The sequence below is a fragment of the Scleropages formosus genome, chromosome 23 (genome assembly GCF_900964775.1).
Source record: "Scleropages formosus chromosome 23, fSclFor1.1, whole genome shotgun sequence".
Lineage (NCBI taxonomy): Eukaryota > Metazoa > Chordata > Actinopteri > Osteoglossiformes > Osteoglossidae > Scleropages > Scleropages formosus.
In genome coordinates, this window is record NC_041828.1 from 794424 (window position 1) to 808316 (window position 13893).

General features: G+C 53.9%; 1 protein-coding gene across 6 annotated transcripts in view; it reads left to right on the forward strand.

Annotated features, from left to right (window-relative positions):
- The first annotated feature begins 2302 nt into the window (after nt 1-2302).
- arpp21 (cAMP-regulated phosphoprotein, 21) overlaps nt 2303-13893 on the forward strand; it is a 49056-nt gene continuing 37465 nt past the window's right edge. For 4 of the 6 annotated variants that reach the window (XM_029248155.1, XM_029248157.1, XM_029248158.1 and 1 more), the window contains exon 1: nt 2303-2745. The gene's annotated coding sequence lies outside the window, so the exon portion shown is untranslated. The remainder of the gene's footprint in view (nt 2746-13893) is intronic. The other 2 variants (XM_029248159.1, XM_029248160.1) reach the window with 1 other exon arrangement.

Consider the following 13893-nt stretch of genomic DNA (forward strand, 5'->3'; position numbering starts at 1 on the left):
GACTTCCTGCTGTCCTGACTTCCTGTCTCCTGTGCGCTTTAAGGCGCTCCGCATAAATGCAGCGGGCAGGCAGGCTTAGAGAGCGCAAGAAGATGCCGGAATCCGTACGGGTGCGCGGAGCTGATCGCTCCCTACCTCTGACAAGGTTTATCTCCAAGACCTAGAAGCACAACCGAAATGCCTTAATAAGCTAAAAAGCATCGTTAAAACAGCCCTTCTGCTGACTTTGAAAAGAGCCGAAAGGAATCGGAAGATGCGGCCCTGTAATTATAACAAACATTTGTTTGCGGCTTAATTAAACAGCCCCTTCTTCCAGGCAACTCTTCAATAATGTGTAAATAGGGCCTGTGGGAACGGTTACCGCGCTGAGCAACAGAGGAGGCGTTGGCACCGCGGGTGACCGGAGTCGTGTCGCCAGCTGTCGGGGATGCTGACGCTACCCGAGTCTCTGCGTCCGTCTCCAGCGCTCGTAGGGACGCTTATAGCCGACGCCTGGAGTCATGCTGCTCTCAGTCGCACGTCTCCTTGCGGATCAACGTTAGCAGAAGAGCAGAAGAGTCCCTCGTACCCACAGTGCGCAGGGGGCTTGGAACTCATCTGGGTAGGGGTGAGTGAGGTGTAGAACCTTGGACTGGGACTGAGATGATCAATGTGTAGACTTGTGGGGGGAGATGACTGAGGTACACACTCCTGGACTGGAGGATCTAGCTGTGGGTTTCTGGCCTGACGGACCCTTCAGAGGCCATTCAAAGGTCTAAAGAATGCAGATGTTTACTGCAGAACCTAAGACCCAAACTTCTGCCACTTCTTCTCAAGTCACACACACACACATTTTTGCACAAAGATTTATTAAAAGCAGGCAGAGCTAACGTGTGTTTGTGCAGCAGCCGGTAGGTTGTTCTTTCTCTGAAAAGTGTAGCTTTGCGTTTCTTCGTCCGGCACCTTGGGGTGAGATGTTGTGCAGTGAGCTTCTGTTCCAGCAGCTCTGTGTGTGAGGAAGAGGAGGAGCAAGGGACCCTGGGTGTGTGTGAGCGCGTGTGCATCTGAGGTACAGAGAGACGGACGGCCTAATAAGAGTGCGGAGCTCTGGCTGTGACCCCTGCCGGAGACCCCCCACCCCCCACCCCCCACGGATTCATTAACATGCCTTGTGAGCCTAATCGAGGGCACAGGGTTACCTTCTCTCATCAATCACGGCTCTGCCCTCCTAGCCTCACACACACATCCACAGGGGCGTTGTTGGGCCCTGTCAGGCGTGTGTGCGGGCGTCACTCTTCATACCCCCCCCACCACCCCTTTAGGAGCTAAAGTCCGCCTTTGGCCAAATGGCTGAGAGCAGCAGCAGAACTTCCACACCTTGGAGTTTCTCAAGGAGCTTCCAGAGCTCTTTTCTCTCAGCAGCCATTGGACTCTAGACCTACGTGGGGGGTGGGGGGTCAACGACCTCTCAGTGAGCGAGAGACACTGAGCTGCTGTGTGTCCCATCAGCTCAGCTTCACTCATCGTCTCATACACTCCTGTCCTGCATTTCGACACGTTTTACTCTTTTGTATTTAAATATGAGTGTTCGGGGCACACACGCACACACCCACACACACACACACACACACACCCTGGCCCTGCAGCGTCTATGATTGATTGGTGACCCTGCCGACTGGACATGACAAAAGTCCACGGGGGAGGGGGACACCCAGACCGTGTCCAAGTGAGACACCCCGTCGAGGGGGGTCCTCAGTCCAGCAGGACTTCAGTAGCCAGACCTGCGGTACCTGCGCGCGTGTGTGTGTGTGTGTGTGTGTGTGGCGCTCAGCCGACCTGGGGGGTCTGAGGGGCGCGTGAACGGCACCAACAAAGCGCGCGTAACGGTTCACCGACCGTGGAAACCAACACACCGCAGGGTGAGGAACATCGGGATGCCCAGGGGTGCGTGCGGCTGTCTCGTGTGACCCGGGAGAGGGCGCGCGCAGCTCTCGAGACCTGCATTTTTCCACGTGTATTTCCTGCCAACATTCCTTCCGACGTCGAGCGGCGGCGCGTAGAACCCGGGTGACGGGTGTGTGTGAGTGTGTGCGCGCGCGCGCGCGCGCGTTCAGGTCTCTCCTTTCCCACCACCCCTTTCCGCTGAGCTGCGCGCGCTCCCCCGTCCACACACGCGTTTCCCTTCTTTCCCCCCAAAGTGACCACATTGCGCGTGCACGCGGGCGGCTGTCCCTGCAGTCCCGCTTCATCGTCTCGCGGTGCCCTCGCGCCTCTTTCCCACGCAAGCCGCGCGCGGGCGAGCACGTGGACGGACAGAGGTGCGTCCGGCTCGAGGAGCGCGCGCGGCGCGTTCACGAGTTAACAAGTCGGTGAGCTGATGAAGGCGTGAGGTCGTGGGTCTGCGAAATATAATAGAAACCGAAGCGCGCGCGCCCTCGCGCACACACGCCGCTTCACCGGGCTCCGTTATCGAGAAGGGTGGGGTTGGAGGGCTGGGGGGGTGGAAACGGACAGCTCGCCCACGTGCAGCCTCTGTGTGTGTGTGTGTGTGTGCGCGCGCGCGCGCGCGCGCGGGTGGGTGGAGTGAGCGCAGAGAGGCTCGTCTCGGTCTCTTTCTCCGCAGCAGCAGCAGACAGGAGGCAGGAGGAGCGATGCGGTCCGAGAGCACGAGCTCCTAGACACGGACGGGGACGCGCAGGGACACGGACGGGGACGCGCAGCGCAGCGCAGCGGACCCCATATACGGACAGTGGGCTCCCAGTGCAGGTACCGGACAGAGGGGCACATCGCTGCACATCACACCACATCACACACCTTTTCACCTTCCGTCTGGTTCTCCTCTGTGTGTGTGTGTGTGTGTGTGTGTGTGTGTGTGTGTGTGTGTGTGTGTGTGTGTGTGTGTGTGTTCGCACAAGTTCTCTGAGGACGGACGCGAAATGCTCCTCCTGTGTGTCCTGTGGGAGCTGTGTCTGTGGGGACGTTTCATGTGTGTTTCGGTACAATGACACGACAGGACACCATGAGACAGCGGGACAGAGTGTGTTTACAGTCACTGCTGCCGCGTGTGGACATCTGCACCTGTTGTCCCGACGCGGTCGGCACCCGTTCGGATGTGACCCGGCTGTGTCAGTGTGTCAGTGTGTCCTCTGTTCGCTGTGACAGCCGTGACGGCCGTGACCGCGGGGCTCCGGTACCGCGGTGACTCACCGCGTTCCTCTTGCGCGCTGGTCTCGTTGGACCGACCGGAGGGGGACCGTGACTGTTTGACTGATGTGGCTCCCGGGTTTGGGCAAGGCTCCAGCATCCCTGTGTGCGTGCGTGCGTGCGTGCGTGCGTGTGTGTGTGTGTGTGTGAGATCGAGGACTCAGGGCAGAAGGAGGTTCATCTGGAAGCTTCATGACTTCCTTTTTAGAAACTGCAGCTGCCGTTGGACGCCGTCACTGTGGACAGCTTCGCTTGTTACTGTGCTGAGGACCGCGGCCACGGGGTGCGTGACGCGCCGCCAAATATAGAACCATGGACACACGCCACACCAACGTGCCTGGGTCTGAAAAGTGAGCCCGTGCGTTCTCACGTTGGTCCCTTGCCGTGGGCAATGGACGGGGGACAGTGGACGGCAGGAAATGGGCGGTGGGCGGTGGACTGTCGGCGGATTGTCGTGTTTCTGTCTCCTCCGTGTGTTTTCATGTCCCGTGCTGTCACGCTCGTTCCGTGGCCATGTGCCCCCCGCCCCCGGTGCCGTGGTGGACGGACGCGGTCTGCGTCCACGCCGTGGAGACGTGCCCTGCCTGTTGGGGCGCACATAAAGCATATAGAACTAGTTCCCAGCACTGCGCGGAACTGAAGCGTTTCACAGGAACGCTGCGGTTAATATGTGTCATTGTGTTTATTGTTATGAATTTTTGAGACATCAGTATCATTTCCTGTCCACCGTAAACGTCCACGTCCACATAAACAGGTAAACAGGTGTTTGCTCACGAGTCCTTTGCATTTTTCTACTCTTTTCCTTGTGGGGAAAACAGGACCTTCAAAATATGTAAAATATGTGTCATATTTCAGCAGGTGTAACTGTCAGTTACTCGTCATCGATGCCTTATTGTCTCCTTTTATTATAGTCGCTCTACGATGCTGCATTAATGGCATCAACTGACAGCTGAAATACATGAAATTACATGCCGAGAACATTATGAATATTATTTTTGTAGTAATATGGAGAACCGATGAGACTCTGTGTGTCTTCTCTGCGTCTCTCGCCCGCTTGCGGTCGTGACCGTTTCTTGCCCGGTTCCCCAACCCGGTTCCACACTCCGATTCCCCACCTCGATACTCCACTCTGGTCCCCCACTCCGGTCTCCCGCTCAGGAAGCGGATTGACCCGAGCGATGGCAGCACCCGCCGCCGGCGAATCCGCAGCGTCTCTTGGGGCGGGGGTCCTGCGGGTGCCGCCCAGCGGGCCGATGCGGACCAGCGTTGCGTACGACCGCTCGGGTGTGGGGGGGTGTTCTCTCTCCAGCTGGAGGTCGGAGGTCGGGGACACAGGTAGGCTCGGGACACGTGCGGAAAAGGCGCTACATTTCTGCGGCGTCACCGCGTTTCGCAACGGAGCCTCTGATTGGAGGAGGTGGGCGAGCGGCTGCGGAAGAAGAAAAAGAAGGAGAAGAAGAAGAAGGAGAAGAAGCGCACAGTGGTCGCCATTGTGTAACGCCATCAGGTCACTGCTCCAGCTTCGCCTGGTACCTGTGCCCCCAGCCCAGCCCACCCCCACACCCCACTGTCGGGGCCCCCAGTCCCACCGAGATCCCTGCTCCCCGTTCTGCTCTCCGCCTGCTTTGCACCCCAACTTTGTCTCTGTGAAAATGGGCATCGATCACATCGCTACTTTTACACCCATTTCCTGGGACTAGATTTTTCGCCTCCCGTGAGGAAGAAGCCACACACACACGCATGCACGCACAGACGCGCGGGCGCAAACACAGAGCGGTGATAAAACACCGGTGTTCAGCTGCTCGTCTGCGATGCTCCGTTTCCTGGCCCCCCGGGCGACGAGCACAAGACGGTCGTAGCCGCGCAACAAGGGCACGGCTCCGCCGGTCGACCCCGTCCGCCGCCCTCGCCTCACCCGTGACCCGGGTGCGACCCGAATGCACGACTGGCCCGGAGGCGCGTTTCGGTGCACGCTCACGCTCACGCTCACACACCACACCACGCCACCTTCTGGAAGCATTAACCCCGTCCTCACAGAAAGCCTGTGAGGAGATTCCCGAGTCGCCTCTGTTGCAGTAGTGGAATATTAGTAACGACAGAAGTACATTTGTCATCATCTGTGAAAATAAACACATCCCAGTGGCTCCTTCTTCCATACAACCTTACTCGTTGTCCTCACTTACAGGCTCTTCTCTGCGTGCGTGCGTGCGTGCGTCTGGGAGGAGGCTCGTGTTCCGTACCCACGACAGGGCCCTCGTGCGCACCGGCGCCCCCTGCAGGGTGTGCGTGGAGAGCCCTGGTGCTCCACTTGCCATGGCGAAGCCGTCACCTTTTCCGAGTCTCCGTCTGCCGCAGCCTCCGATGCGCTCCGGCTTCCGGGCTCCGGGCCGCGGTGGGACCGCTGCGTTGCCGTGGGTTACCGTTCACGGTGCCGTACCGGCAGCAGGAATCTGTCACCGCAACCGCGGGCGTTATTCACGGTGAGCTGTAGGCGGGCCCGCGAGCCGCGAGCCGGAGCACCGGCGACGATGACGGCCGCGGCCTGTGAACGGAACGTCCATCTGCGTGACATCGCCGCTGCGTTCCTGTGCTCGCGGCAGCGCCACCATCAGGCCTGCTGAAGGAGGGCGGAGGAGCGCGGCAGGAACCGAAGCCTCGCGGTGAAAGAGCAGTGTGGCCCCCCCCGCTCGCACCCCCCACCACTTCCCTTGGAGACACACAGAACTGCACGAGCACTAGGGCTGTTGACTGAGCGATCCTTGTGACAGAAGAGCCCCCCCCCGAGCCGATCGCTAGTGCGAAGGTGCGGCACACCTGGTGCCTGCGCTCGGCGGCTCTGCGCTCTTCTGCTCGCCTCATTTCCCGACGCTTTTAATCGCGATTAATGAGATCTGTCCGTCACTGAGGTGAAACATCATAGCGCTCACGTTCCCCCCTGGCGGGTTTTTCAATGCCCCTCCGGGAGCCCTCATAAGGACACCACGCTGCCCGCTTTCCTGTTGCTCATCTGACGCATTTCCAGATGCATTACTGCAACGTGCACTCTGTTATCGCACCGCTCTGCGCCCTTCGGCCTCGCTTATATTTCATTGCGTCGATGGCGACGAGGACGTGGACGCGTTACGTTAGCGCTCGTCCATCGTGAGCCTCGAAACAGCGGCTCGGGATTTACCATGGACGGCTGACAGTGCAGAGCATGGTAATTAGTTAATGAACTCGGGCAGCTCCCATCCCCCAGGGGGCGCTGTGGGCTTCTTGCACCCACGCCATGGCCAGTGCTGCCAGATGACTCAGGCGCCTCCTGCCTGCTGATGTGACTCCCTGTAGACGACACGTCTGGGTAATAACTCTGACCGCTGTCTGATGGCTGCACTGTTTAGGAGAGGGTTTACTTACTTATTTAAAGTTTTCTTTACCACACAGTGTTTAACTGCCTTTGACTGCTGGGTAATTTACCAAAAGCATCTCAGGTTAAGCAGCGGAGAAATGAGCCGTTCATCAAACTCCCTCGAACACCGTGCCCGGGGATGCCGGGGAGAGGGTGTGGCCTGTGAGGAGTGTTGTCTGTGATGGGGTGTGGCCTGTGAGGGGGTGTGGCCTGCAGGGGGTGTGACCTGTAAGGGGGTGTGGCCTGCGAAGGGTCATGCTATAGAAGTCGTCCCCTGATCACGCCCAGCTGGGCCACAGCCCAGGGGATGTGAGCAGGAGATGTTGTTTTCTAAGTGGGGCTCGGTGCACCGGGTGGCGTTGGTGGGCGGAGCTTCGCGGAGAGCTCCCAGCCAATCACGGCCGGGCTGCTGCCTGACAGACTGACGTGTGTTGAAAGGTGTCCAGCAGACACCTGGAGGACTATAAATGAGACTTGCTTATAAAAGGCAGCTGAGTCTGCAGACATTCAAGAGAGTTTATTGTCATGTGTACAGTAAACAGTTCGTTACACCATACGGTGAAATTGTTAGTAGTGCACCGTACCTTTGGGGGCAAAGTTATCGTTTCCTTAATTTGACATTAATATTAATGATTTAAACACACCGTTCGTTTCCTCTTAATGGAATAAGTCAGCGCTTCTCTCTGTCCTCTTTGTGCAACTGAATAAAACACAGGAAGAGGCAAGTGGCTGCAGCCTAATAGCTTTTATGTGAAACATCTTGATAGACCCCCCCCAAAAATACACACACACACACACAGTATATGTATACATACTTGTGTTACAGCTACACAGAATTGACGTGGCTTTTAACCAAACCATTCAGGTGTGGAAAGTTTGTTTCAATTTTTTTTTAAATTCACCAAGGTGAAAAGCAGAATTATGTCGCCCGGAGCGACGAACGAAAGCCGAACAAACTCGCGTCGCGCGCCGGTTGTCGGGTTGCGTAGTGACTCGGTGCGGTTCATCAACGTGTGGCCCGCACCGCAGGCACCTCAACTCTGGAGGATCCAGCCTTTTCCGCTTTGCATTGAAGTGCGGAGCCCGTTGACAGAGTGCCGGAATGTTCCGGAAGGTGGCGGGCGCAGCGGCGATGCTGCGGAGGCCCTGTGACAGAGCCGCCCACAGGCACAGGTTCCGTCGCCCTCCACCCCCAATTAAGAGCACACACTCGGAGTGTGACGCACTGGCGTCACGGCATCTGCTGCGCACAGCGGTTCACTGCATTTCTCTTCCATTTGTATCCGTATGTCGGCGGTGAGCAATTATGTGTCCGCTGTGGACCAGGCCGTGTTTTCAGAAGTGTGGGTTTTTTACCGCACTTGGCTTCACCTCAGGGCACGAGTGTGTGAGTGCGTGCATGTGTGTGTGTGTGTGTGTGTGTGTTAAAGCCTTGGTGTTCTTCCTTCATCGAAAGTGCTGAGATGCTTCATCGCACGTGTGCATTTTCCAGGATGTGCACTCACACTGTACTGATATAACATACTGTGTATTTCCAACTTTCACAGCTTTACTCTCTTTCCACCTGTCACATTTCTCCGTCATAACATCCGTCTCGCTCCGGGACCCCTCGCAGGGACTTTCTTCAGCTGATCCTTGGTCCGATTTTTCCTAAATTGTGCGTTAGAGAAGGGAGGCAGCCAGGATGCAAATGTGTGACATTTTTCGTGTCTAAGTTCATTCCTGATCTCTTTGTTCAGGTACAGTATCTCGCTAAAGCACATTTTCACACATTTATTTCAGTGCCCGTAGCTCACACCTGGCGCCGGAGGTTCACCTGCAGAACAGCATGCAAATGGGTGAAAAGACGAAAGTTTAGTAAACCCTGAAAGGGCCTCATCAGCCTGGAGTTTCACGCTAACCAGCTGGATGCCCTCAACACAACCCAACGGAGCGAAGTGGGATCCAACCCCCCTGAGGGCGACACGTGAGGCTGGACTCGTGTTGAGAAGTGCTGAGCGCAGAGCCGCCCCCATGTGAGCACTGCAGTGTGTTCTGTACCCTTTCTGTGCCCGCCAAGGTGCTGCTTCTTCGTGAGTTCTGGGCGATCGGAGCCCTGCAATAACGAAGAGGCGGCGCCAACGGGGGCGGCGCTAACGTGGGTGGCCTCAACGGTGGTGGTGCTAACAGGGGTGGCGTTAAGAGAGCGCTTACTTCATTCATTATGATAACAAGACTGGAATATTCCGGGATCCAAAAATGTACATTCATTACTGGCTGCCTGGTGCCGCTGCCGGCCAATGTCCAGGGATGTGCCAACTCAGTGAGGAAACGCTGAAACCCAACACCAAGACTCGACTGCGTATCCTCTGTAAGCTATGGACTTGTGTGACTCGGAATGAGACCATCTCTCGTTCCACCCTGTGGTTGCGTTCGTGTCGCAATGGTCTTTCAAGTAGCCGACCTCAGCCTACAGTTGATTCCTTGGACAGCTGCACTTTTGAAATCATGTCGAAGCTCAGATGCTCAAACCAGGGAGGAGATGCGGTTGTTCGGAGGGTGGGAGGGTCTCTGCCGTTAGCTTCTTAGGGCTGTGGATTGAAAGCGTTGACAGGAGCAGAAAGCACAGCAGGCTTTTAATAGCAACGAGCTGACATTTGCTCAGCGGCTGCCTCTCTAACAGACATCGTCATCTTCAGGCTCAAAGTAACGTGGTGAGCTCAGCTTTGAGTGTGTGCTGACTTCATGGCTCTGTGGCTTAACAGCCTCTGTTCTGTCTGCCGCCTGTTGAGCGGACTGTCAGAAGTTAACATTTTGAAAATACCAGGCCTATCGAGTGGTTACGTTCTTCTCCGATTCTCATAGTCTTTTCATACACTCTATCGCTCTTCAGCACTTGCCGTAGACCATGCTTTACAGCTTTTGGGAACACTCGAAAGCCTTTGGCTATTCTCCACATGCTTTGGGTACCATCTGTTGCCTTTGGGCACTTTCTACAACCTTTGGGTACTCTCTACAACCTTTTGGTAACAGCTATAGCCTTTGGGTACTCTTTACAACCTTTGGGTATTTGCTACAGCCTTCAGGTACTCTCTACAGCCTGTGGGTACTCTTTACAACCTTTAGGTAACAGCTGGAGCCTTTGGGTACTCTCTACAACCTTTGGGTAACAGCTATAGCCTTTAGATACTCTTTACAGCCTTTGGGTAGTCACTACAGCCTTCAGGTACTCTCTACAGCCTTTAGGTACTCTCTGCAACCTTTGGGTACTCTCTACAGCCTGTGGGTACTCTTTACAACCTTTAGGTAACAGCTGGAGCCTTTGGGTACTCTCTACAACCTTTGGGTAACAGCTATAGCCTTTAGATACTCTTTTCAGCGTCTGGGTAGTCGCTACAGCCTTCAGGTACTCTCTACAGCCTTTAGGTACTCTCTGCAACCTTTGGGTAACAGCTATAGCCTTTAGATACTCTTTACAGCGTCTGGGTAGTCGCTACAGCCTTCAGGTACTCTCTACAGCCTTTAGGTACTCTCTGCAACCTTTGGGTAACAGCTATAGCCTTTGGGTACTCTTTACAACTTTTGGGTAATAGCTAGAGCCTTTGGGTACTCTCTACAGTCTTTGGGTAACAGCTATAGCCTTTGGGTACTCTCTACACCTTTTGAGTAACAGCTATAGCCTTTGAGTACTCTCTACAATCTTTAGGTACTCTCTACAGCCTATGGGTACTCTCTACAACCTGTAGGTAACAGCTATAGCCTTTAGGTACTCTTTACAAGCTTTGGGTAACAGCTACAGCCTTTGGGTACTCTCTACAGCCTTTGGGTATTTTCTACAACCTTTGGGTACTCTCTACAGCCTTCATGTACTCTCTACAGCCTTTAGGTACTCTCTAATCCTTTGTGTACTCTGTACAACCTTTGGGTAACAGCTATAGCCTTTGGGTAATCTCTACAGCCTTTAGGTACATCTTGTAGCCTCTGGGCACGAGCTATAGCTTTTTTGTATTCTCCACAGGCCTTGTGTATGTTCAACAGATTTTGGGAATGTTCAGTAGACTTTGGGTACAATCTACAGACTTTGTTGATTTAATCTGGTCGTTGTGTATGGCTCAGAGGCTTTGTCTGTTCTTTAAAGATTTTCACTATCCTTTGCATGTTTTACATGAGCACGATATCCTATCACCAGACTACTTTCATTCCTTCTGTAAGAAATATCCAAACCATCTCTGTGGAGCCTGACAGCAACATAATGTGTGTCACACAGCATCTTTCAGAGCTTCCATTTGGCATATCTGGAGGTAGACCCACCCTGGAGTGAGCCAACGGTAAAAGCAGGTGCTACATTCACAGTTGCTCGAGGCATCGCACTATGTCGGAAGCCTGTTTTTGCTTTTATTTTGTGTTTTATGGTGACACCTTCCTCCCTCTTTATTTTCTCAAGCTTTTATTGGTGACATGTTCATGCTTGTCTGTTTGGTCCTACTAAAGACCATTAAGATTGTTCCTGATGCAGTGTTTCAAAGGAATGGTGGATTCTGATGCACTGCTAGCCACAAACCATCTAGTGCAACCCACAGTGTGGACAGAGTGACTCGGTGGGATTCTGTTATTGTGCAACAGCTGATGCACTGGAAGATACTCAAGCAGTTTTTGCTCTTTGCTTTTAAAGCCAGGAAACAGGAGACAGTCAGAAGAGGCTGTTTTAATCCCTTTGAAAACTGCCCACCCTATTGGACACTTCTTCTCTTCAACACACACACACACACACACACACACACACACACACACACACACACACTCAGAGGCACCTCAGCGTTTACAGGGAGCCTTCCTAAAAGGCTGAGGTTAGAGTAGGGTTTTCACAGGCCTCTCGACCATAAACTCTGATGTTCCTCTTGACCAGTTTGTCTCCATCATGCCAGACCCAATTAGAGCAAACGGCAGAGTGTTTTCGAAACTCAGCCTGAACATGTCCCTGAGGACAGATCCAGCCGATCTGCTCGTACTGCTCGTTCACGGTTTGGATTTTAACTCCGAGTTTTCGTTCTCCTTCAAAGAACTCCTTGAAGCCGAAGACGTTGCGGAAAGTGCCGGTTGCACTCTTAGCTGGGAGACATGGAGGAGTCCTGTGTGTTTGCAGATACATTTAATCACCTGTCATCGCAAGACTCCGTTTCATTTGGCTTGACTTCCCAACATGGATCAGCTTCCTTTTTCTCATTAAAAAGCTGTTTGTTTCTTTTTCATTTGATGTTTGACTCACCAGGAGAACTCGGCATGTTTCTTACCTGCTGCTAGTCATTAAGTTCTGAAGAATGCATCACAATGAGAGCTGTCAGTATACAGGTAATTGAGTACCACTCTAAGCCATCCTTCTTGTACCTCGTTTAATACTCAAACCCCTTCGATACACAAATAGCAAGAAAAATTACCATGTGAATAATAAGAATGACAAACTCTTCCAATAGCCTTTATAGATGTAGTCTGCCCTTCACTTTTTTCCAGCATTTTCCATTAAAATTGCAAGCAGCAAAAACAGCTTACACGTCTTCTGGTGTGTCTGCTCTTGTATGATGCGAGAATCGCACTCAGTCACCCTGTCCTCGCTGCGCGCTGTGTTTGGGCTGCTTCGTGGAAGCAGAGCATCAGAATCCACGTTCCACGTAGACGGAAAAATCCTCATGTCTTGAAAATAAACACAATTATTACTTCTCATTTTGTGATCATTGCTGGAGGAAACGTTTCTTTTGGTGACGCTCTTATCATATTTGCCTGATGTTAGCCGGCTCCCTATCGGCACTTTGATTTATGACTCCTATATTTAGCATGCTGCAGAGGAAGCGCAAATTTTTGCCACGAAGAGTGGCGTCTCAGGAGAGGACAGATGTTAGTGCTGCAGGCCGATGTCTCAGAGCTCCCATAAAGTACCGTGACCAGCGTCGATCCACCGCGTCCCCTCCGGTCGAGCACAAGTGTCAATTACAGCCGCTGGCGGGACTCCAGTGGCCCTCTAGACTGTACCCGCGGACTGGAAGGTTAGATGTTTCGCTCGTATTCAATGCACTGGCTCCTCGTGTTACAAACTGAGAAGATACAAAAACATTTTCTAGATTCCTGGCATGTTCCTCATCTTCTGTTTTACGAAAGGCAGAGCAGATGTACCCTGTGTTTCCTCTCTGAGCTGATAGGGGCAGTGTAGAGCGCCCAAACAGAATAGGACTGTTGGACCGACCGCCTTCATTCAACTTATTCCACCAGCGTTTACGGCTTGTCTCTGGAGTTCCTCCGTAACTGTGGTCAGCGACACCTGCGAGGAACATTGCGCACGGGCACCCAAAGGCTACATTTACTGGATAAATCGGTCAGCGTCCGGCACTTTTTGGAGGTGACCTCTTGTCCCAGTCAGGGTCGCCGGAGTTCGGAGCCTATCGTAGGTTCGCCGGTCGCATGCCTTCGGGGGTCCGCCCTGGACGTGACGCCAGCCACACGAGCACACTACGGACACTTTGGAGCGTCCAGTTCACCTGAACCGCATGTCTATGGACGGCGGGAGAAAAGCCACGCAGAGATGGGGAGAACATGCAAATGGAACACGGAGCGAGCTGGATTCGGAAGCTGCGCCCAAATGGCCCAGTAGCGCTACCTGCTGCACCACTGTGCCGCCCGTAAATGAAATGTTTAGACGAAACAACTTAAAATATTTCACCTTATACACACACACACACACACACACACACATTTTCAGAACCGCTTGTCCCATACGGGGTCACGGGGAACCGGAGCCTACCCGGTAACACAGGGCGTAAGGCCGGAGGAGGAGGGGACACACCCAGGACGGGACGCCAGTCCGTCGCAAGGCACCCCAAGCGGGACTCGAACCCCAGACCCACCGGAAAGCAGGACCGTGGTCCAACCCACTGCGCCACCGCACCCCCTATTTCACCTTATAGCTATTTATATTTTTTAATTTTTATTTGTGCCGTATCCAAGACATTTGCAGAACCCAACCCAGAGTAATAGAGGGATTTCTATTGTTAAACGACTGCTGGCTGTTACACAGTGGTAAAAGTCTGTGTTGATGAACAAATAGAATTAAGAACAGACTATCGGTACCACTTGTGTTTGTGAGCTGAAGCGCCTGCGCGATCGCCACCCGTGATTATTACGGTCGTCCGCTCAGTGTTCACGTGTGCCTTTTGCTCGCTTCCTGCTCGCTTTCGGCCCTCAAACGGTGCGGGACGCAGCCCCAGGCAAGGCCTCTCGAGGCCCCCGCGGACCCCGGCGCAGAGACGTCGAGCTGCAGCCGCTCCAGATGCTCAAGTGAGCCCATTAAGGATCCA